The sequence below is a fragment of the Phalacrocorax carbo genome, chromosome 1 (assembly GCF_963921805.1).
Source record: "Phalacrocorax carbo chromosome 1, bPhaCar2.1, whole genome shotgun sequence".
Taxonomy (NCBI): domain Eukaryota; kingdom Metazoa; phylum Chordata; class Aves; order Suliformes; family Phalacrocoracidae; genus Phalacrocorax; species Phalacrocorax carbo.
The window spans coordinates 197,310,578-197,334,401 of record NC_087513.1 but is presented as its reverse complement, the minus strand read 5'-3'; positions in this window follow the sequence as shown (position 1 = coordinate 197,334,401).

Below are 23,824 nucleotides of genomic sequence, written 5' to 3'. Positions count from 1 at the left end.
AATTCCCCAAACAGGTTTTAGTCTGACTGTTATAAATGCTGTATGGAATCTGGGATTGATGCTGGGAAACTTTTTCCTGTCCTGCTTAATACGAAATGAGAAGATTTGATGTAAGCATCTCCGTAACCCAAAAGAAGCATGAATTCACAGGAAACCAGGACGGAAAAAAATATTAGCATTCCGCTCTGAAAATGGCAGGGTAATCAAGGCCTTATCTTGATCTTTTGGTTTTTTCTGTCATTAAAAGGCAAACTGTCAAGTATCAAATACTGTGAAAAGCCCAAATAAACAAGGAATTATTTTGCTCTTTTGCCTGCAGGATCATAGTTCAAAAAAACCCATATATTAGGAAATAGTAATTAAAGCCTTGGATATTTATAAGGTGGTTAATATATAATTTTAATTTCATTTTTAGAGGAAAATTGTCTAAAATTCAGTACATTTAGGGTCAACCTTCTACTTTGTGTCAGAATTCCTGTGACCTTGGAGAAATTGTAATTCAGTTGTTGACTATTTGTGCTGCTGTACCCACTGTCCATACTGAACCCATGTACCTACACTGAGACCAAAGGCATACATTCCCCACTGGCAAAGCACAATAGCTTTGGACAGGAGGTTGAGTTAGTGCCGGTCTTTTTTCCCTTAGATTTAATGGGAAATACCCACAAGCATTATATGCAAAAGCAAGTCATAGAAGGAGAGAAGAGCTACCATAGGTAAATGTTGCTCAAGGCAACACTTTGTGCCAAAGTTGTGTGGGGAGGAAAAGGTTGCCTTTTCAAATGGGACAGTTTTAAAAATATGTTGAAAAGATACTATCAGAATTCGGGCCAAAATTCAGATGAAATAAAAAGCTGTTTGAGAGGTAGCCCTACTTATTGCAAATAGAACTTACCACTGATATAAAGTCTGTATCTTAATAAAGTAAAAGTAATGGAATATATTTGAAAATTGTTTAACAGTCTTTGGGCTCATTTTTAATGAAAAGTGAGCTGGCAGTATTAAGTGAAGCCAGTCCTGAGGTGTGCTGAAGAATGTCTTCACAGAGTCACTTGTATTGGAGATAATGCTCAAAAAAAGAGGACAAAACAAAAGAAATCTATTGTGCTGACTTTACTGGGAAAGCAATTGGATTGACTGAACACTTTTAGAAACCTAACCCTGATTGCTACTGTATGTGTTGTTGCAGCTCACAAATTATTTTCACATGTTAATAATTCATTTTTTCCACGATAGTATTACTTATTGTCTGGTAAGCGTGTAATTGATTCATTAAATTGTGTAGTTCCCTACAATTTGACCTCTATTGACGTCTCTGAATTTGTGGCAAGCTATTTTAAAAGAGCAGAAACATATCACAGCCAGCAGCGTTACACCAATATAAATATTTTCTACTGTGCTAATACTCAGAGTTAACTTTCTGGCAGCTTACCAAGAATTTTGCATAGGAATGCACTGAGCTAGAGACCCCTATCTAATAAATTTTATCTGACACACTCAAACATCCACTTTTATTACCATGTCTGATTTTCCCATGCTCATACAATTTAAAGCTACAGCTTCTCCCTTTCTCTTCTTTGAAGAAAGAGTAATATTTTCAAACAGAATGTCACAAGGGCACATTACCATGAGCACTTTCATCTGTGGAAGCTTAATACAAAAGAATGTATACTATATATTCAAAAAAGCACATTCTTCCACCAATCCCACCATCCTTCCACAAACACCCTCCAAACAATGCAGAGAGGGAAAGCATATTTCTGTGACATTTTTACTGTTTATGGCCTGCAATTTTTTTTCACTGAGGAATAACGCAGTCCTAGTCCTGATGATCTTGAATCTATACATGAAATGTAATGAATTCTGCAATATTTCAGAAGACTTTGCCCTTTCAGTATGTTTTGTCCAGGGTGTATTTGCTGAGGATACATATCTAAAGCAAAAACACTTTGTAAGATACCTATCAAATTGATATGATGAATTATCAACGCTAGGGAACGTAGGCCTTCAACCTCACTGCCCATGCCATCCCTCAGCTGATGCAGCACCTTGTCCGTCTGTCACTGCAGCAGTGAGGTGATACCCAGGAATGGCACTGCTTGTCGCCTGCAGCTCTCAGGGCCATCCTGCTAATGCACATCTCAGAGGCTGAAAAGTATAAGGGGGTCACAATATTTGGAAACTAGAACCACTTTTGCTGGTGGCTTAAATGGAAATCAGCAACTGTCTCAGACGCAATTTTTAAGGCAGTTATTAAATTGTTCCCTGTACCTGTGCTTATCAATAACTGTCAGCTTTGCCTCATGTTCAAATATTACTTAGTTTAAAGCTATAAGTAAAAAAAAAATAAAATGCATCTGTGAAAGGAGTCACCTCAGTGAAAAGATTTCCACAGTCAATAACTTTTTTCGTCCTAGGCCAAATAGTCTGAAGTCAACTGCATTTGACTCCAGTGCACCTTGCATTATCTCTCCGTGATGTAAATTTAGAAAAACCCAGCAAAGTCTTCCCTGAAAATGTCATTTCATCTAATGTAATATTTTAAGGTTTTTTTCTCAGCAAGAAAAATAAAGCTGATATGTTTGGACAAAAGGTGAATGATGCAGAAAGTCAGAGAATTTGGTGTTTGGTTTTTTTTAAATTTTCCATACTAAAAACTGTAGAAAAAGTAAAATAGTGAGTGAAAAGACTTTTGTTTTCTTAATTTTTTTCACCCAGAGATTTTCCCAAAAATAAATATTTTTCAACTGAAATCCAATGACAATAGAAGAAATCCCCCACAGCCACCTATATTATTCAATTAAAATATATTTAAAATAGGTTTTAAAGACAAAAAGAACTCTTGAGCTAAGTTCACACACAAGCACCTAGAGTTGCTTGATTTCAAATACCACTTTCATGTGTTCCCAGCTTCTGTGCAAAACAGATATAAGTGGGTATTTTTTGAAAATCTGTTTATTTGTCACTGCCTCAAAATATAAGCACATATCTGGGAAGCATTTATGCAGATTACAATAAACTTGCAAGTCAAGCCTGAAATACAGTGTGAACAAACTTGTAAGTGGGTATCCAAAAACGCCCTTTATTTGTTTCATTTTTTAAATTTCACTGTGGTCTGAGGCTGGTAACTTATCTATAAAACAGCTAATCTGAGTTGAATGCAGAGCCAGCTAATTTGCCCAGTAACACAGAGAAAAAAACTCCTAAAAACCCTAACAGAAAGAATTAGGTGCTTTTAAAGATATGATCCTGGAAGGACACTGTCATGGTTTAACCCCAGCTGGCAACCAAGCACCACGCAGCCGCTCACTCACTCTCCCCTGGTGGGATGGAGGAGAGGATCGGAAGAGTAAAAGTGAGGCAACTCATGGGTTGAGATAAAGACAGTTTAATAACTAAAGCAAAAGCTGCACATGGAATCAAAACAAAACAAGGAATTCATTCACCGCTTCCCGTTGACAGGCAGATGTTCAGCCATCTGTTCCAACGTAGCCTTCTCCATGGGCCACAATGCCTTCAGAGATACACCTGCTCCAGCATGGCCTTACCCACAGCCACAGTCCTTTCAGAAGCAAACCTGCACCAACATGGCCTTACCGATAGCTGCAGTCCCTCCAGGAATGTACCTGCTCTATCGTGGGCTTATCCATGGCAACACACTTTGAGGTGTCCAGCATGGCATCATGCACAGCCACTGGTGCTTCAAGGTGTACTTGCTGCAGCATGGATTTATCCACAGCCACAGATGCTTTGAGATGTACCTGCTCTGTCATGGGCTTATCCATGGCCACAGACCCTTCAGGGTGACCTGCTCTGGCATGGACTCATGCACAGGTCACTGCCCCTTCAACTCAAGTTCACACTGGCATTCCAGCCTGTCCAGTACAGCAACACAGAAACAGCAGTGATGCCCTGGACATCTGCCAGCCCAGGCGCATGGCCATTGCTGTTATCAAAATATTCCCAGGCATAGTAGAGTAAGGTGATAAGGAGTACAGCAAGCAGCAAAAGCAAAAAGCAGAGCTAACAAGAACTAGGCTCTAATACACAGTAAGGGAAGCAAGCCCCATTGCAAGCAGAGGCTGGCCAATTAATAGCTAAACAGCAATAACAGCTATAAATTTGATCTAGCACATTCCAGTCAAATCTGTCGTTATCTCAAACCCGTGGGCGCCAAAAAGACTGTCGTGGTTTAACCCCAGCTGGCAACCAAGCACCACGCAGCCGCTCACTCACTCCCCCCTGGTGGGATGGGGGAGAGAATCAGAAGAGTAAAAGTGAGGCAACTCATGGGTTGAGATAAAGACAGTTTAATAACTAAAGCAAGAGCTGCGCACACAAGCAAAGCAAAACAAGGAATTCATTCACCACTTCCCATCGACAGGCAGATGTTCAGCCATCTCCAGGGAAACAGAGCTCCATCACACGTAATGGTTACTTGGGAAGACAAATGTCATCTCTCCGAATATCCCCCCTTCCTTCTTCCCCCAGCTTTATGTACTGGTCATGGCGTCACATGGTATGGAATATCCCTTTGGTCAGTTGGGGTCAGCTGTCCTGGCTGTGTTCTCTCCCAGCTCATTGTGCACTCCCAGCCTCCTCACTGGTGGGGTGGGGTGAAAAGCAGAAAAGGCCTTGACTGTGTGTAAGCCCTGCTCAGCAATAAGGAAAACATCCCTCTGTTATCAACACAGTTTCCAGCGCAAATCCAAAACACAGCCCCATACTAGCTCCTGTGAAGAAAATTAACTCTACCCCAGCCAAAACCAGCACAGACACATAGAAGTGTTTGACCATAAACAGTGACTATTTCCACCCAAGCCAGCAGGACCACGCAGGCATGTGCTGATGTGGAGAACAGACATGGCAGAATTTGTCTCCAGCACCAATCTGCAGAATCACCAACAGTTTTGAAGCAGTCTATGCAAAAGCAGAAAGTTTGCAGCAGCAAAGGAGCATTTCTGTTGCTGATGTCTTGCCTTATGCAGCAGCCTGTGTGCAGTGTCTGAGAAAGGTGATGCCTCTAACACTGGCCCCTGCTCTACCTACACTCCCTCCTCTGGAGCAGCTGGCTACCGTCTTGGGTAGTCTTATCTGCTGTGCCTTGTCAAGCCAAAATATTTGTTTAAAAAAGGATCAAATATTCATAGCTCATTTATGCATTCTTTTAAAAGGAGAAATGAGGCTTGTCATGGTAGATATATGCCAAATTACGTGTGAGGAAAGAAAAAGAAGGGAAGTGAAGGAGGGGAGAGAGCATTTTTTAACGTGCAATATTTATATTTTTCTGCTCCTACTGTCTCCCTTCCTTTGCTCAGTGTCCTGATGCTGAGAGTTCAGGGAGGTTCAGCACGATTGCTGTAGCTGTGTGATCCAGAGCAATGCTGCTAACCCAGTCTTGCCACTGGATGTTTTTGGTTTGTGTTTTGTTAACTTTTAGAATTATTCAGGCAAGTTATTTCCTTCCAGGAGACCCCTAAACTAACACCGAATAAGCTTGTCAGTCAACACTTTCATATAAAAGCCAATGTGGAGCACAAAATGAGGATTTCATTAAGTAGGGCTTTGTTGACAGACTGGTTATTTTCTATATGAGAACAGTTGCAAGACAGATTTCCATTGGTTCTGGATGAATAGAGAGACATTATGATTTTCCTCCCTCATTTCTGCAATAGCACTCCAAATATCTGACTTTTCTGAATGCAAAAGGAAACATTACCATTGCTTTCTTCTCACCCCAACATCTTCATTTGTCTTTGATTTCCACAGCCTTTTCTAAAGAGAAAAAAAGGACTTCAGAATCATTAGGAAAGTTTTTAAAGCTCTTATTCCAAAACTCTTCCCAAGAAAGAGAGCAATTAAGCCAGAATCACTTTGCTACTGTAATGAGCATAAAAATAAAATCCTTAGAAATATGCAATAAACTGGACATGCAAAAAATCAATTTTGAACTAGCTGTAACACATGTTAATTTTTGAAAGCAAAATACTGCATTTTTTCCCTAACAGGTCCTTTTAATCATATTTGAGACAAACATATTCATGGGAAAAACGTTCCTGAAGCTCTCTTGCATGTCTCTCTTTTCAGAAGAGATGAAATCCAGTATGAAATCATAAAGGCCTGAAACAATGCATCTGGTGAAACAGGAATCCATGGCATGATCAATGTACATTTGTCTCTCAAAATATGGGCATTATTAGAGCTGAGATAGCAGAAGCTGCCAAGACTGTGAATGTTCCCTCAGAGATCTTAAACAAAAAAACACACCAGAAATCTAATTTTACAAAAATTTAGCAAAAAAATCAGAATGGCAGTTCAACGTTCCAGATGTTAGACACATTGAACCAAAAAACAGATGCAAGACAACAGGCTTTTCTGACTCTACGATGTAATTTTGCAATGCAAGCTTCAGTTACTTTAAACTTTGTCATTGATAGCTGTTTGTGCTGGGTATCTAATCAGGCTGAAAATTGGGGCAGGGTTTGAATTCTGCTAAACCCTTTCTGAAAATAAGGCTAAAGAAAGGGATACATTTTCAGCATTAAGTGATTCTGGGGTATTTTCTTGTTGTTATTGTTGGGTTTTTTGTTCAGTTGTTTGAGTTTTTTTCCAAGCCTCTGCTTAGAAGAAAATACTTAACTTTTGGCAAGGTGATGTCAGAGCTGTTGTTTAACCTATCCTCATTTTCATGGGTCATAAGCCATTGGAAGCTTTGCATCTTCCCAGCAGGGACATAGAACTTAGCAATAACACTCTCTGTAGAGCCTGAGTGCACTTAAATTTCCTGTGGTTGCTATAAATGTCCAGGAAATGCCAAGTTCCCAAGAGGAAAGCCCACAGCCATTCCTCATGGCCAGGGCTACCTGGAGATGGTTTCTTTTCTGGGGGCTGTTACATCTGACTACACCAGGGAAGGGGTAACTGGCGTGGGCAACTGCAGGTCACCTTTGTCATTTGATAGAAGAGATGACTGGGCAAGGCAAGGTTAGGTACTGATTAAATTGAGACATGTACCCAGCTAAGGGACATGGCCAAGTCAAAGGACCCAAGACATCTGTGATCTCACTCACATCCATGGGGCAGATGAAAGGTCAAGAGGCAGAAACCAGGATGCAGGAACAAGTATTGAGCAAGTGGCTCCAGAACAAAAAACCCAAACAAAAAACCACAACAACCAAACCATGGTGAAAAACAGTTTGGGAGTGTTCCTCCCATATTTAAAAAGATGAGGAGCAGTGCATTCAAGAAGGCTTTGAGGCTAGTCCCCAGCTGAACAGTTTTGTCAGGCTCCTTTTTGTTTAGGTGGCAGTCCATTGCTGGTCTTGAAGCCCAGGCAGAGATGGCATTCTGCCACTTGGGCTACAATTGTATGGGACACCATGACAAGGACAAACCCAACAGTGAGAAGCCCACCGCAACTATCTTCTCACCAAGCTCCCTGAAAGCAACAAGGAAGGGCAGCAAGACTGTTGTGTTTCATGCACTGTGCAAACCAGTAGCCCCACAGGGAAAAAGAAAATCTGGTCATTTAATTAAAAAGAGTATATAAAAATGTATAGACACAAAGAGACCGAATTAGTACAGAACACTGTTGTTAGCACCTCCCAGCTCTGGAGTATTTGCCTTTAATACCTCAAAAATGGCCTCATCAGTTGGCTAATTGTTTTTTGTAATATGACACTGCTTTATGCCCTCAAACAGACTCGTAGGGTTGAGACCTACTTGAAGACTTTGCAGTCTCTCTGCAGGGCCAAAGAATGCTGGGAAGGGAACAGAAACCCAGAAAGATTAGCTGGCTTTCTCTGGCACAGAGCTGAGTGGTATCTCTGGGAATGGCATCTCCATCTCCAAAGTCTCAGTTCATGGCCTAATCCTGGAGCTTGACCACTGTTCATCACTTACAAAATGTGATGTCTTCAATATCTCTCTTCTTCAAGTGGGAGTTGCTGGGGTCTCAGCACATCCAAACATATACTCACACCAGTGACCAGCTTATTTTTTTTTAAATCTTATCCATTTATTTTGAAGACCCAGTTCCTCCAAAACCTTAAACCTTTAGTTAGTCTTAGTTGAAATCAGCAGGACTATTTATAAGTTCAAAGTTAAAGATATGCTTGTTTTCCCTTAATGCACCTGGACTGTTCACATGGTTAAAATAAAGCGGAGGAGCAAGTGGTGGGGAATTGACAATACGGTTCACAGAAACAAAGGCTAAAAGCCATTGTTTGGGACTGAATTTCACAACAAGAGTAAGTAACCCCAAAGACTGAGAAGTAATTCTTTGTCTTAGAGACTGGGAAAAGTACAGAGGCTGAAGGTGTAGGATGGCTGAAAGGGGATATAAAAGCAAAAGCAGAAGTCACTGAATGCTTTTAAAAATGAATAGAAGCAGAGCTGAAGACCTGAAACAGCTGGAACATTTTATTGTGGAGATTTTGTTTTGAAGACGGGCCACTGCTTGATTTTGAGTTGTTATTGCAAATAAACAGACTGAAATAGTGCAGAGCATGGCTCTGGTGGGAGGAAGAGGTGGCTTGGCTCTGCCACTGCTACCTTGCATGCAGCTGGCAAGACACTACACCCCGCTGTTGAGGGGTTGCCCATTTTGCCTGTTTGATTTTTGTGCAGCAGCTAGCATACAGGGCTGTCTGCAACTACTGTATTGCAAGTAGAATAGTAGTAATAATAAATAATGATAAGGTTATTACTGTGTAGCTTGTACGCATATCGGACAGAAGAGCTGTGAAGATGGAATGACCCTAGAATTTCTACCCAAATCCTGAGCAGCCAACATGACTGCATTTATATCAGACTCTATAGGCTTTTTTGCTATTAAAAGATCCAAGGTCCATGACATCGCATAGCTCCTTCTCTGCCTGGAAATGGTAGGCTGTGGATGGCAAAAGTCCTACTTGTGTATTTAACCTTTTCAGCGCCAAATACAGACTCTTCTTTTCTGACCTCACGGTGATTATGCTATTGACTCATTAAAAAAAAAAAAACACTAACAAAACTTTTTATAGCAAATAGCTTTTGTCAGCAATCATTTATGCCTTTACAATTTTGCATCCTTGTCTTTTATTTTTGTAATATTGTCAAATTTCATTTTAACTTACAGTATAGCAAATTGTTCACCAGATGTGAAGGAATCTTGAGGAATAACATTATTGTTATTGTTGTAGTTGTTGTTAATCATGGCCATGAGTAAAAAAAAAGAAAAACAGGCTTCTGTTTTACTTGAACTGTGAGTTTGGAAAGACAGTGGCATAATTCAGCCTAGTTAGATCAATCACCCCTTTCCTATCTCTGTTATTCAGCCTTTTAGGCAGTGGTTTTGGTTCCAATAAAATATTTCAGGGCCAGACTCAATCTCAGCTTCACAGCTATACTCCTAAAATGTGCAAATATTTGATGCATCTCAGGTGCATATTGAGAAACCATAATCTTTCCACTGCTTATCTGAGTACCCTGCCAACTTCTCCAGTCTGCTGAACCACCTGCACTCCCCCTATGCAATGGCTGTTGCCCGTGTAGGCAGAATTGAGAAGGGCAGAGGCAGTGCAGGGTACAACTGACCAGACAGGAATGCCTCCTCTCCTGCATCTTTTTTAAAAAAATTGCCAACCAGGCCATCTCTAAGTACTGAAATTTCTGGCATCATTCAGTTACGCTGGATTCAAGGCTGCAAAGCCCAATATTTGTGCAGAGCATGTATCCTTCTTGCGGGTTTCTTGAGTCCCTAAGTTAAAAAACAAGATAATGTAAGAAGGTAATGAGGCTAGTAGTGGGAGACAAATATAATAAAGGCACTTACCCATGTTTAGTAACATTCATGAGACAGCACAGAAATTTAATCCATAAAAGAATGAAGTTTTAGTTAGCATGATATTTAAGGAGATTTTAAAATTTATTTTTGCCTACTTTGGCAGCTTCAGCAACACAGTGGTTCTTTTGGCAGCTCTGCACTGAGCTGTGTCCTGCTGTGGCATGATTAGCCACAGGGTCCTCACTCTCTGTCTGAGACTTTTGATGCACAGTAAAGCATTTTGTACTTTTTACATCCTGAGAAGCCAGCAAGTAACTTGTCTCTTATCAAACTCAGAAGCTTACTGAAGGCTCAGCTGCTGATGCAAAACTAACTTAAATTTATTCTTTTGCCCTCTGTACAACTGTGGTTGTACAAAAGTCTTGGAAGTTTTACTTCTGATGCTTCATTTTCTTTTAACATAGTGGGAAATATGAATAATATGGATCTTGCTGATGTCAGTGGGAATATTTTACGTTCAATGCAAAACAAATCCCAGGATCAAGACCACATTGAGGCAAAAAAGTGCTTTAAGGTACGAAGAGGAGTTATAGGTTTAATCTCACATCTGGTACATACCCTGGGATCCTCAGATGAAAAGATTATACATAAGAAGTATAGCATATGTAGATACCCACCATCAGCTTTACTGGTTAGGTAGGTGAGACCAAAGCCATGGCAGGCCAGATCAACCAGAAACGTGGGCACAAGAAGTGAAATTAGCAGTCACAGCTGACACAGGACAAGTGATGAGATTTCTGTAATTAAGCCACCAACATCAACTCTGCATGGGTGCAACAGAGAGGCTAGTTCTTTGCTTATAGACATGTAGTTTTTCCACCATTACCTGGGCAGTGTTTAAAACAGCAGCTATCTTCTCTAGAAGTGTCTTACTCATTAAATTATATGCATATCCCAATTAGAGCTTCCTAGATCTCATGAGCGAGAAGAACATGATACCCTCTGGTGTCCTCTAGGTACCCCGTGATATTGATTAGATTGACAGAGGGTAGGAGATACACAGACTTGCCAACATTAAACCATGAAACAGAAAAGTGCATAGGACAGGTGGCTGTAAACTCATGGCTATTGGTTGACCCCTGGTCAGGCCCTGCTTGAGTAGGCTTTCTGTGCAGTGTTGGTGAACTACATTTTTCCTGCAGAGATGGCTGTTGGATGCAGGATGCCCTGGCTTCATCCCAGCCCCCCTGGGAAGTAAGACAGGAGATTTGTCTCACTCCCTCCCCTCACCCTGTGCTTCAGGTCTGTCATTTCCACAGGGTATGATGTACCATGGTCTACAGGCATGTCCCTTAGCCTAGCACTGTTTGGGGGAGTTGATTCCTTATCCATCTATATGGGAAGAATTCCCTTAATTTACATTGACATCCTGCGCTTTCCCCTAGGGACTGTGAGGAAGCTGGGTTTCAGGCCAGTGGAAGAATAAATGAATTGGGATTCAGTTTTCAGTTAAAGTTTTTCTTTTTTTTTTATAGTGCAGACTATTTTACCAGGTTCTGCAGTGACATTCCTGCTCCTCCAGGCCAAGTGTCAACTTGGAACAAGAAGTACAGAGCCAGCATAAACCCTTTATGTTCCAAATGTTCGATGAATGTTTTTATGGATATTATTATTAATAATAATGATACGAAAACTACTTCTTTGTTTTCATTCAAAATGTTGGAATGAAAACAGTGACTGATTTCTTATTTCATTAAAGTCCGTGTTGCATCCACAAGAATAACCATAGTAGATAGCAGGCTGTGTATAATGTCCAGTGGCAACATTATACCATGATCAGTTTGCACAAAATCATATCAAAGAATAATTACAAGTTTGTGGATTACTTTCACAGCTTTGTAGTTTTACCTGGCTAAAGGGTTAATAACTGCTCTATGAGCCATACCGTCTCAAGGATAAATTTATGATAAATCTTTTGCAGTAGAAATACTTCCAAGTTCGTTAGACATTGAAAAATCAAAAGGAAGAAAAGGAAAGATCCAAAAATGGCCTCACGTTCTAGTATGTTTTCTGGGTGATGTCTGCAGTGCCCATCTTTGAGCAAAGCACTAACCTGGAATTCTCAGTGACAGACTCCTGCACAGCACAGGTACAGATGTCAAACAGCAGGCTGGGCTACAATTGCACTGCCTTAGTGCACAGCCGAAAGGTTTTTGAGTTAAGACACTCCACTCAGGAAAAAAAAATACCTAGCAACTGTCATCTTATGTATTGCAAGCAGCTATTAGTACAAAAGCATTTTGCTTTCTGAGCTTACCCTCAAAGATATTCTGACCAAATTTGTTTTTGCAGAAAGCTTCTTAGAAATTGTAGTTGATTACACTCTCAGACTAGCCTATTAGAAGGACTGTCTGAAGTCAGCACTCTGAGTTACAATATAAAGGAACAATATGTTATTTTGTAAGGAAAAATTGCTGGAGTGCGATGTGGTTTGCTTACCCTCTTAGTTCTTTCATACGATACTAGCTTGTTATTATATGTTGACAGAGTGAAAGCCAAGGAATTTATCTTCAAACACAAGCTTTATTTTCTTAGAACTTATTTCCAAAAACCTAGTAAACCTATTTGGCAAATTACCGTAATTATTTTTTCATTCCCTCATCCATTGTGGGAAGTACAAGTGTACAGCGTAATTACAAAGGGATTTGTCCACTGCATAACTTGAGCAAACATCGCATCTGTATTTTCCCCTCAGATCTAGACATTTCAGGTTTAAGTCAGTTAAAATAGAGGAAAAAATGTGCCTATTGCAGAGTGCATTGATTACAGAGTTACTGAGACAGTGGGAAGTTACACAGGTGCAATGATCCCCAGAAATTACCTGTTTCTCAGTAAAACGAAAATAAATAATTTTTAATTCTTTCCTTAGAACCAACACATTTGAAGGGGCACTAAATGTACCTCAAATGCTGATAAGGTATTGTATAAAACCGACCAATAACCTTCAAAATAAGGCATGCTTGAGAGGTATGTGTCCAAAAATAAGTTCAGCGTCTTATATGAACGATGATGAAAGTGCATACCATTTTTTATGGTGACTTTAAGGATGATCGCTCCGTTTCCTCGAAATTCCTTCAGTTTGCCAGTGTCAGGACACCACTCTCAATGAGGAAGCAGCGGCCTTGGTGAAACGGTTAAATAAACTTATCGTTATTGTCGAGCTTTAGAAGAGGATATTAGATTACATACCAGCAGAGTGGGCCATGCTTGTCTTCAGTGTTGAAGTACGTCTGAGTCTCCATTTTCCTGTAACACTGTGTTCAGTTTTGATTACCTACAGCCCCCAAGTTTGGTTTATTTATCTAAGCGTTATTCCAATATAAACTCACTGAGATCAGCTCTGCCCCCGGTCCCATGAAGGCAGCTCAGTGGGAAATATGACTCAAGTGATCAAGGACAGAAGCAAAACCACTACCATTTTCTGGGGTACCTGTGTGTTTCTTTTTATGCTGAGATTTTTTAAAGTCCTTTCAAATAGGATCAGCAGTTTTTATAATGGGAAAGCCAATTATAACACAGGTGATTGAAACTTTAATAAGCTTTCAGGTGAGCAGTGGCAGCTCTAATGATTTTTAGCTGGTAAGGATCTCAACATAAGATTTTATATTAGATATATGTGTGCATATGCACATAAAACCATGGAGGTTTAATAAAACAGCACCATACAGAACAAGAACAGTATCAGTTATTCCAGTTATTCATTATCAAGATAGTCCTAACAATAATGTTGGATATTTTTATGTTGGAAAACAAGAAAAAAAAAAAAGCCATTTTCTTGTAAAGGACCTTATAACTTTGTCCCATATGCTACTTCCTTTTGGTCAGTCCAGGTTGCCCCATACCTGACTCTGTGAGCTCAGTAGCACCAGTGAAATCCCCACAGAGACTGCTGCAAGGCTGGGCTATACCTACTGGCCCTGTACACCTACCGTCCTTGTGGTGTTGGGCTTGGTGCCCTCACATGTGCCCTGCCATGAGGTCCTGGCACCAGGGGACTTAAACTGGATGCAAAGAGCGCGGGAGAGAGAATCCATGGGGAAAGGTCTATGTGGGGAACGAAGAACAATTCTGGGGCCAGCGTGAATTTGGCGTGGTGGCCAAAGGGAGGGCTGGGGAGGGAGAGGGGAGAGGCAAGATGATGAGTTCATTCAGGGCTGGGTGATTTCTTACTGGAAGAAAAGTAAGGGAAAGGCAGAAATGGAGCAATAAGAAAATTTGACCTAGGAAAAAGAGGAACGAGAAAAGATGATGGGCAGGAAACACAGGTGATCAGAGACTGTGGGAACAGAGGAGAAAGACACGGGGATGGGAAAGCATCACAAGAGAAAAAAGAGGTAGGAAGAAGATGGTGGCTAGAAGGAGGGAATCAAATGACCAACAGAAACAACATATTATGACCATGGTGGAAGGGCCTCAGATAAGCACAGAAGCAATGCCAATGTGAGATTAAAAGCAAAAAGTAGCAAAAAATATTCTTCAGCATTTAATTCCATGATTGGCTTTAGCTATCAAATGACAGAAAACAGCTGCATTTCATAAAGCAACAACTGGGCTGCAGTTGTAACCTAATCTTTACATTTGACACTTTAAAAAAAAATATTTTCCCTGCACATGTGATCCAGTTATATGACTAGCACCACACTGATGAAATCAGTGAAGTTGTAAACTAAGTTGTTAATAGCTTCTTTTGTCTTAATGTCTTTTCCCTTGTACTTTTGATCAAAGAGAGAAAGGGCAGGTTTTAAAAGGCTGGGCATTGTCCTTCTGAGTAGATTTAACCTAGTTTGTTTGTCCCCCCACCCACAAATATATTGTCATTGACAAATAAAACCCTTACAAAAAAGATCAGCTAATGAATGAAAAGAAGTGGTATGTGAAGATAAACATTAATCAAAAATTAAATGGTTGAACTATTTTTTAAAATTTATGAGCTTAAGTACAAGAATGTGAAATCTGAAAATATTTTAGCAAAGCAGTCAGTGAAGTTCTTTAGATATTCTCATCTGCTCCTTCTGTCACTTGCCCAGTGTACTAAAGCTAATATTTTCTCACTGAAACAACCGTATTTCTTACATATAATCCTAAAGATAAAGTCCTTGCCGAGGAAGACTTGTAAATAAATGAGATATTATCTTTTTTTCAGAACAGGTAATGCAGGACATTCAATGACATCATACGCATTGATGGTGGCGCTTTACAACCCCACTCATTTTGCAGGCATTGTATGGAGGAGTGCAGAGAGCTGCAGTGGATTTTGGAGCAGTGGGCTACTGCCCACAGCCGTTTCTCAGGGTGCAGGACAAAAGTGGAAGCAGAGAATGTGTCCAGTGACAACACATCTACCTTCTACCTTGTAAATCTCTGGAGTTCATTCTCAGAAAACACATCATGTGCTAAATTATGTCCCTACAAAATGGAATGTATTTAAGTTATTTTAGTCTTATCTGAGAAAACCCAGACAATAAATTCAATGGAATCTCAGTTTATCTTTCTTCTGATTGAAAGATTAAACCAGCTCTGAACCTGTAACTTCAAGGATACTTGATATTTCCTACCTGATATTAAGGCCACTTAGCCAGAAGATTGCAGAAGGCCCTTTGTTAATTTTTATTCCCTTCTCCATTTTTTTCCCTTTTAGGTAGTAACCTAGGAAAATTTATATCGGTGTGAATTAAAATGGATCAGTTAAACCACACCACACATTTGCAAAGAATTAAAATGGCCATAATCTCATAGAGTTCACTCACAGCATTTAAGCTGCAAGGCAGATATAATTTTCATGGTTCACCCCCTAGCTTCAGTTGTCCAGAGAAGTTAAAATATTGCAGTGTACTGTACCTCTCACCCAACCTGCAAGCCCAGATTCCTTCCTAAATCCCTATAGTGAGGAGACCCAGCCCTGAAAGCAGGGAAAGCTTAAATCATTGTGCTGCTTCATAGGCACAAGAAATAAATCCATTGGAAAGCAGGAATCATTAATTCTGATGCTCATGGAATTGCATGTTTACCTGTGAAAACTTTTTTAATCTGACATCCTTAAATTACTTCAGCTCCCACTTTGTCCCAAATGAAATCAGGTTTTATGAAAAATTCTGCAGGTGATTAATTGGTTTCAAAGCCTTCCGAATACACTCAGCATTTCCACTGATATTAGTCGTCTTTTCACAGGAGAGAAATGAGGTTACTGGAAAGCATATTACACCAGCCTACTTCTTCTGGATTAAACGTGCTTGAAATAAATGTCATTCCTTTTCCCAGTATACAAATTATCATTTCAGAGTGAGAAAACTTATCATCTTCATTTTATCACTGTGTTCTGTAACATTTCTCCATGTCATTGTACAAAATAAATATTTTACATATTAACTCTGGAAATACACTACTCAGAGACCAAGCTCTGTTACATGCACACTGCAATTATGTGCAACTTTATTAGGCATTTCACCAGCAGTGTCTAAAGGACTCAAAGCCTCATTAAATAAAGGATTTAGGTGCCTAAAGAGACAACCATCTCCTTTTGTGGGATTTGGCACAAAAATCTGCAATTCAACCTGTCATGCTCAGCTACTACCCATCCTTGTATTCACTAGACTCTGAAGGCACCAAAGGATTTGACCTTGCAGCTCTTTAATTATTTAGAGCTGTCGTTCTGGGCATTACAGGAACTGACCTATTTCCGACAGGGCTTTGCATCTAGCTTACAGCTACCAAAATAATTTCATTCCAGGAACTGCAAGTGAAACTCCTTTCATGTAACCTTAGACACCTACTGTGTGGAAGAAGGGTTGAGTAGTTAGATTACCGCTGCAGCTAATGTGGAGAAGCAGGGACATTCAGAGATCTGTCCTTCTGATCTACTTTAGTTGTCTGCATTAGGATGCAAGTTGTTGTAATTGTTCCAGTCACAGTACAGGATATCTAAGAAGACCGGTTCAGGTTTAGATGTCTGCACTGTAATACTCAGATGAATCCCCAAATAGGTGTTACCCCCATTTTACATGGCACAGTGGGATATTGTAATAGACATCCCTGTGGAAGCTAGGAACAAGCTGGCACACTGAAGTGGTGCAGGGCTCTGCAGTAAAGACATGTCAGTTCAGCTGAATTACCTTGTGTACTTGACCACACAGATGCAATCATACTAATGCCGATCCTGGTAGTACCTCAGGAATTTATGTGTCCTGCAGTGTGTTATGTGTATATATATATAGCATATTAATATAGTGTATTATGCACTGTGTAAGTCCCCTACTAGGCCTGGCCCAGCAGAAAAGCTCAAAATGTATCCAGCACACCAAAAGAATAAATAACGTTATGGAATGCACTTCTTAATGCTTTTGACAAAAGTGTGGTCTCAGCCTCTTTTCCTATTGTCACTACTCTCATGCTGAGAGGGAGATGAGAGCCTGAGATTCTTGGCCACCTTTCCCATTCCCAGAAGGGATCCGTGGCAGAAGCCTCCATCCTTCATGTTCTGCAAAAATGGAAAGAGCCCTGGTCCAGAAGAGGTGCAAGCAGGAGCCTGACTCTGCAGCTTGGCACTTGCCTGGAGCATGTGTCTTGGGCCCTGACCAGCAGCAGTGGACGGAGCTTGGGTCCCAGATCCTGCATCCCCGTACTGGAAAGGGAATACTGAGAACAATATGGAGATTCAATGGACCATAAAAAATTACCCTCCAGCATTAGGAAAGCTAGTATACTCATTTAGCCATGCTATTATCAGTAAGCCAAGGAAATGTGGTATTAAGGACACAAATACACATTGCACTTAAAACCGTTCAGTAAGGATGGAACAGGAGAAACCTGCTCTGTTCAAAGATCTATGCTCTTGTCTTTTGTAGCACTGAAAAAGAAGCCTGGCTTAGCAATTCATATCCCAGCACCACACCAGTGTACACAGTTATAACATAAGGAATATGTTCTGGTCTCACAGAAAGAGATCTTACAGGAAAACTCATTAGAAAAGTAATCTCTTATGGATATGGCATTAAAATAGGCATATAATCTTGGGGTCCTAGTTAGTACATGATAATTTGTTTTAGTAGAGCTCTAACTAAATTTAATGTGCCAATAGGTAGTGAATGCTGAGTGCCAGGAAAAACAAAACCATCGCATGATTGCACATTTTCAGGTGAAGGTTTGTTTGAGGCAACATGGCACCATACATCTTTATTAGATCATCACAGGTGACTTGAGGAGAACTAGGGCTAGATCCAAAGACAGTGTAGGTGGACAGACCTCCCAGGAAATCAGTGAAGGTCTTGTTCATCACAGATGATCTGGCCCAGTGAAACCACACTCCATTTTACTCTGCGATGCTGCTTTAAGAGTTTGTTCTGCTTCTTTGGAAAGAGGTGTCATAGCTTGGCTGTGAAGTGAGTGAGAAAGTAGGTGTTAAGTTCAACATATATGGGAACTCTCAGAGACTTGTCTTTCCTTGACCAGGTGTGAAGGTCTGCAGGTCTGTTTCTCTAGCCTCTTTCTCCTGTATGTATTGCAGTTAATAGCATACAAGAAACAATTCAGCTGCAAGTGTCAGCAGGTTTTAAATATTGCTAAGTGTTTTTGTTAATTTCCCATAATATTTTCACACTATAAAAGGATTTTTTTATTGTAACACATTATTGCACACTGCATGCCCATAATTACCTAATATTTCCCCACTCTATAGATCTATCTTGATTGTTAATATTAAAAGGCTTATTAAGATCCTTTCTATCAGCTTATGGTCTGCACATATACTTAAAGGGCTGGCAAACTTGGCATGGGATAGATGTCTCTTTTAAAATATGTTACAGACAGAGTAAAGTGGAGGTTAAAAAAATAGAGATTAGAGTGTTGAGTAAATGTCATGACTGCCAGAATCATTTGAAAATGAGCATTCTTGCTGGCCTTAGCTGAAATGAAAAGAGACTTCTCCTCCCCCAAGCCCTGTCCCAGAGGACTACAATCAGGATGGTACTAATGAGCAGAAAACTCACAAGGTAGGGGTGATGTTTCCTTCAGAAACACTATATGCATTGGTGCCCTGAGCCCCCTAAGGACCTAAAATCTGTTATTGTTCCTCCTGGGAGGTCCGTTTACACTTAACACACATCTGGCTTAATTAGGTTGACAGCTGCTGCAGGTACTATTGGACAAGGTCCAGGCATCAGAGTGCATTAGCATTTGTTTAATGGTTTAACCTTTCATAATCTGATCTCCACTGCGTAAATGAACCAGAGAGATATCTTTTATTACTTGTTAATGTGTGTGCTGTGTGTATGCACATACGTACACTCACACAAACATGCAAGCAATCCACATCAAATGTGTCCCACTGTGCATTGAAAAGCAAAATCTTTTCCAACTGTAAACTTTTTATTAAATAAATCCAGCTTCAAATTAAGCAAAAATTAACAAGATTAACAGTGAAGACAGCAGCAATCACAGTGTATATAAAGACAGAAGAAAATGTAATTATTTTCATGTACAGAAAGCAGCCACCACATACTCAAAATCAGATTTTGGTTTTCATGTTTTAATTAAAAAGAAACAAACCAGGACAGAGAAAAAGGGGTTATAGTTTTTGCTGCCTACATAAATGAAGCCAACATAGAAGGTGGTCCAGCGCAGACTCATGTTTGGCAATAAAGCTCACGTTCTTCACATTTTTAAATAGATCCAATGAACAAAATAGGCCTGATTCTGCCCCAAGTTAGAAGCAGAGTAATTCATTCACAAGTCACTGGAAAGAATCTGTTTTTACACTTGTGTACCTGAGGGAAGAATATGGCTCAAATTATTAGCTATGTGCTTTGCTTTCTCAATAGAACCCCTTCCCTGTATCCATTGAAAGCATTTTTTCACTTTTAAATATTCTTTTATGTCTAATTGGCTTCTTTCCACAGTAACTCCCTGTAAAAATAGCCTTTGGCAAGGCAGTCGACTTCAGCACAAGCCCAAACCTTATTGTATCATTGAAAGCAAAATCAAATCCAAAGGCACCTTTCCAACTCCAGTCAGCTTGCCTTATATACCAATGTACTCGTTTACCTGAGAAATTATCGTTCACCTTTCTAGTGACTCCCAGACTGCAGTACTCCATGTTTGGAGACTTTAAATATCAAACCAAAGAAAATCTTTGTATAGTGAAGAACTCCATTTAAATATGAATAAACCAAGCCCTTCAGAATGTTCTATTTCAGCATACTTTCTCGCCATGGCCTTAGAGTGTGTCAGGTCTTCTCTGTGACTTGGTCCAGATGGAGGAGAGCAGCATTCTGCTTATGCCATGTAATGAGATATTTCTTTGGCTGAGGTACTGCAGCTTTGCACTGCATTGCTGAAGACCAGAGGTTTGAGCTCTGCTACAGAAACCATCCCAGGGCTGGACCCTTGTTTTAAGAGATGTGTTTGGATTATTTTTCCCTTGTGGGACATTTTACCATTGCCTGTCCTATGAGAGACTCTCTCAGGTTGTAATGTGTCTTGGTGAAGCAGCTCAGGGTACCAGCAACACAAAATAGTGAGGGCATGTGGAAATGAGATTAGGAAGAGTACATACATTGAACACCTGGCTTCTCTGTTTCGGGGCAAGAGCATAGAGACCACATTCTCCAATCTCATGCATAGTAGGTTTTCACACTCTGATTCCCCTTTAGAAGTGATTTTTTTTCTTTGTTTAAGTGAGTAAATTTCTTTTTGAGCAGAGTAAACAAAGCTTTAATTAGAATATTGTCATTATTGACTGGATCAGGGTTTCAGGCCCATTAGGCAGCTGCTGTCCAAGCATATTTGGTGCTTATAGTGCTTGTTATTTCATGTGTAAGCTCACTTAAGCCATCTCTAAATCATGCAATAGAGTTTGGTACACAGACTGTTGTGCTAGCAGAATAGTGGCTATGCTAGAAAATCCACTCTGGGGCACACAAGCCCATGAGAACTTAAAGCAAGATGTACCACGATGTACCCTTGCTCAGTTCCAGCAAGTGTCACATATTTATGTTTTTGTTGAAAAAAAGGAGCAACTAATTTAGTATGAGGGAAAAAAGACATTTGAGGAACATACTGGGGCCCTGGATCTTTTCAGAAAACTTAAAAGACGTAAAAAAGGTGTAGTAGCCTTTTGTTTCCTGGATCACACAAGTCTTGCCAAAATAGATAGGCACAAAGATTTTCCCTGGTCACACTCACACAAGCCATCTGCTAGAAGAGATATAGTTCTGCTGCATAATATAGTTTCCTGTATCATTTAATATCCTTTTTGCTGGCATACTTGAAGGAAGTTTTGGGGAATATTTTTGTCTCCTGTTTTTAAACAATGTCCACTTCCACACTAAATATAATACCTTTAGGACTAATCACGGTCTCCTGCTGAACCTGTCTGCTACTATGACACCTTAAAATTCACTTTCCACAGATAGAAGTAAAAATCTGTTGCTGAATGTTAATGAAAAACAAAGAAAATGGGGTTGGATGGCACAGTTTGATAACATTTGGCCTCCACAGCTTTGTGTTCAGGAGGAGTTCTGCAGGAAATTGATTTGGGACTATTTAAATGCTTAAAATTAGCTACATAGTTAAATACTTCGCTGAATTGCTGCCTCACCCCAGAGAGAAAACAGCTCACTGTAATCTCATTTGTATCAGATTTCCATTCCCAGCCTCCCTGAAAAATCAATGTACTGCATGAAAATCAATCCTTGCTCAAAATATGACTAATTTTTTTTTTTTTTGAAGAAAGGTTGCTTCTAAGAAGACAAAATCCAGCTATGCCATGAGGCAGTCAGAGTATAATACTACAATACATTTCTATGATTGCTTATCTTGGTTTATGTTTTGTGCTTCTACTTGTGTTCCTGGATGATTTTTGGAAGGAGTTTCTGGAGGGGTTCTGTACCTTTTATCTCCTAATGCATGCTATTGTGTGCATTTACTAAAACTAATAATAGCAACAACAGTTTTTAGATTGTTCTTAAGGAGGGAATAAATCATTGCCTGTGGTTTGCATGTGGAGAAGTGGAGGTACAGACAGCTTTAAGTACTGTGGCTAAGAGCCATGGCTGGTAGATGGAGGGAGACAGAAGTATGTCTCCTGAGACCAGATCTAGCATTTGAGGTACACTGTCTTTCATTAGAAATCCTGGAAACCACTACAAGGTGTCATTAACTTCAGTTGGTTATATATTTTACCAGGGAAATGCACCACCTCGAGACAAACAGTCTATGTCTCTGCCATCACACCACCACCTTGATTTTGTGTGCTAAGTCTTTTCTTTCCTCTGATGAAGGCCAGTCATTCTGGAGAGCACAGAATGGCTACCATGAGGGGCCAAATTATTTCAGCAGCTGTTCTCAGTTCACTTACCTGTGGGAAAACACAAAAATCCATGGACAGTACTCTTCCACTTTATGGTAATGATTGTAAAGCTGTTCCAAGCATCCCTCCAAAAAAAAAAAATCCCAACTGTGACCATAAAAGCTGAAGCAAGTGTATTGCATAACTGAACAATTTTTTGGTCATAAAATTGAAGTTTGCTTCTCTTCTTCAAGTCATGGCTAAATTCAGGTAGAAAACTCCATGAAGTAAGCAAAAAAATGAGAAAGCACAGATGAATAATTGTGTGGTGCAATGGAGAAGGAAGAACTGAAAATGATCTCAGAATATAAAGACCTGCAAAACTAAAAGAATTATAGCATTTTGAGAAGTACCTTCTGGAGAGGAAGGATGTATTTAAGCGTCACAACCTTACAGTTCTTGTAAACACTTTTCTAGTAAGATATTTTTCTCTGTTACAATTGTTAGTTGGCTGCCTCAGTAACCAAAAGCAAGAGTCCTGGACAGTTGGTGTAAACCAGATTAGAGACCCTCCTCATTTTTTAAATGGAAACCAGATGGTAGGTTTGAAAAATCTGTCATGGACTGGCTCTCTCCCCAAATATTTTAAATATTACATTAAATATCTCTGAGGGAAAGTTAATAATGAAGATGTTGCACTGCATTGAAGAAAAATGACATTAAGTATTTCCTGTTACTAAAATTGCTTTGCACAATGCTGAAAATGCAGTTCTAGGATAGCAAGATGTGTGGTATTATGAAATCAAGTAATTTTGCATAAAACCAGCATATGACTTGAAGCTGTGATTCAGTTACAACAGTTTGACACCTGCCTGAGGACTACGGGGTTAGGGAGTCAAATTATGAATCTTCCCGGCCGAGGGGAGTCAGCAAATGTTACCCATCTAACTAGCACGCCTCTGGAGAACAAATTCAACAATAAATGTTTCTGTTACATGGTTCCTCCTTTACTGGGAGGGTGAAGGAGATTCAGATGACTGTTGACTTAGTGCAGAAAGGTGCTGCAGAAGGGGAAGAGTTGTTGCAAACCACTCAGTAAATGCCTTGTGTCAGTGCCATCCCACAGGCAATCCTCTTTTGTTGTCAGTCTCTGGGTGAAACAAAATTACTGAAAAAGGAATATAGATCCCCACAGCATTTAAGTAAAAGAAAAACAAATAAGTGCTTTTCCCTGAGAACTAATTTTAGGCTTTGGGTTAAAATATTCCACTATTGAACTTAACGGCTTTCACTTTACCAAGATCAACTACTAAGCTTTAGAAAAGTGATAAATTAGATGTGCTCATACGCTGCCTCAGCCCACTGCAGTGACAAGAGATCTTGGATGGCTCTTCCCACAACCCACACTGCAATTTCTAAACTATAAACTAAGGCGAGGAGTCCTTAAAAGGCTGCCTGTCCTCATCAATCTGTAGATGTGTGTGGGCAAGGTGAAGGTGTGAAGGCAATAAGATTTTTAACAGAAGGAATGGTGGAAAGGTGAAATTCCTGCTACTGTTTCCCAATGTCAGCTTTGATGCAAAGGCTTCATGGAGAAAGCTTCCTACCACAAGAAGGCAACCATGTCTTATAGCTGTCCCTAATTCAGCCTCCTGCAAGATTAGCAGGCTTGCTGAGGCAGTACTGCACTCCCTCTGCCCACCCCCAGAAGCTGGCAC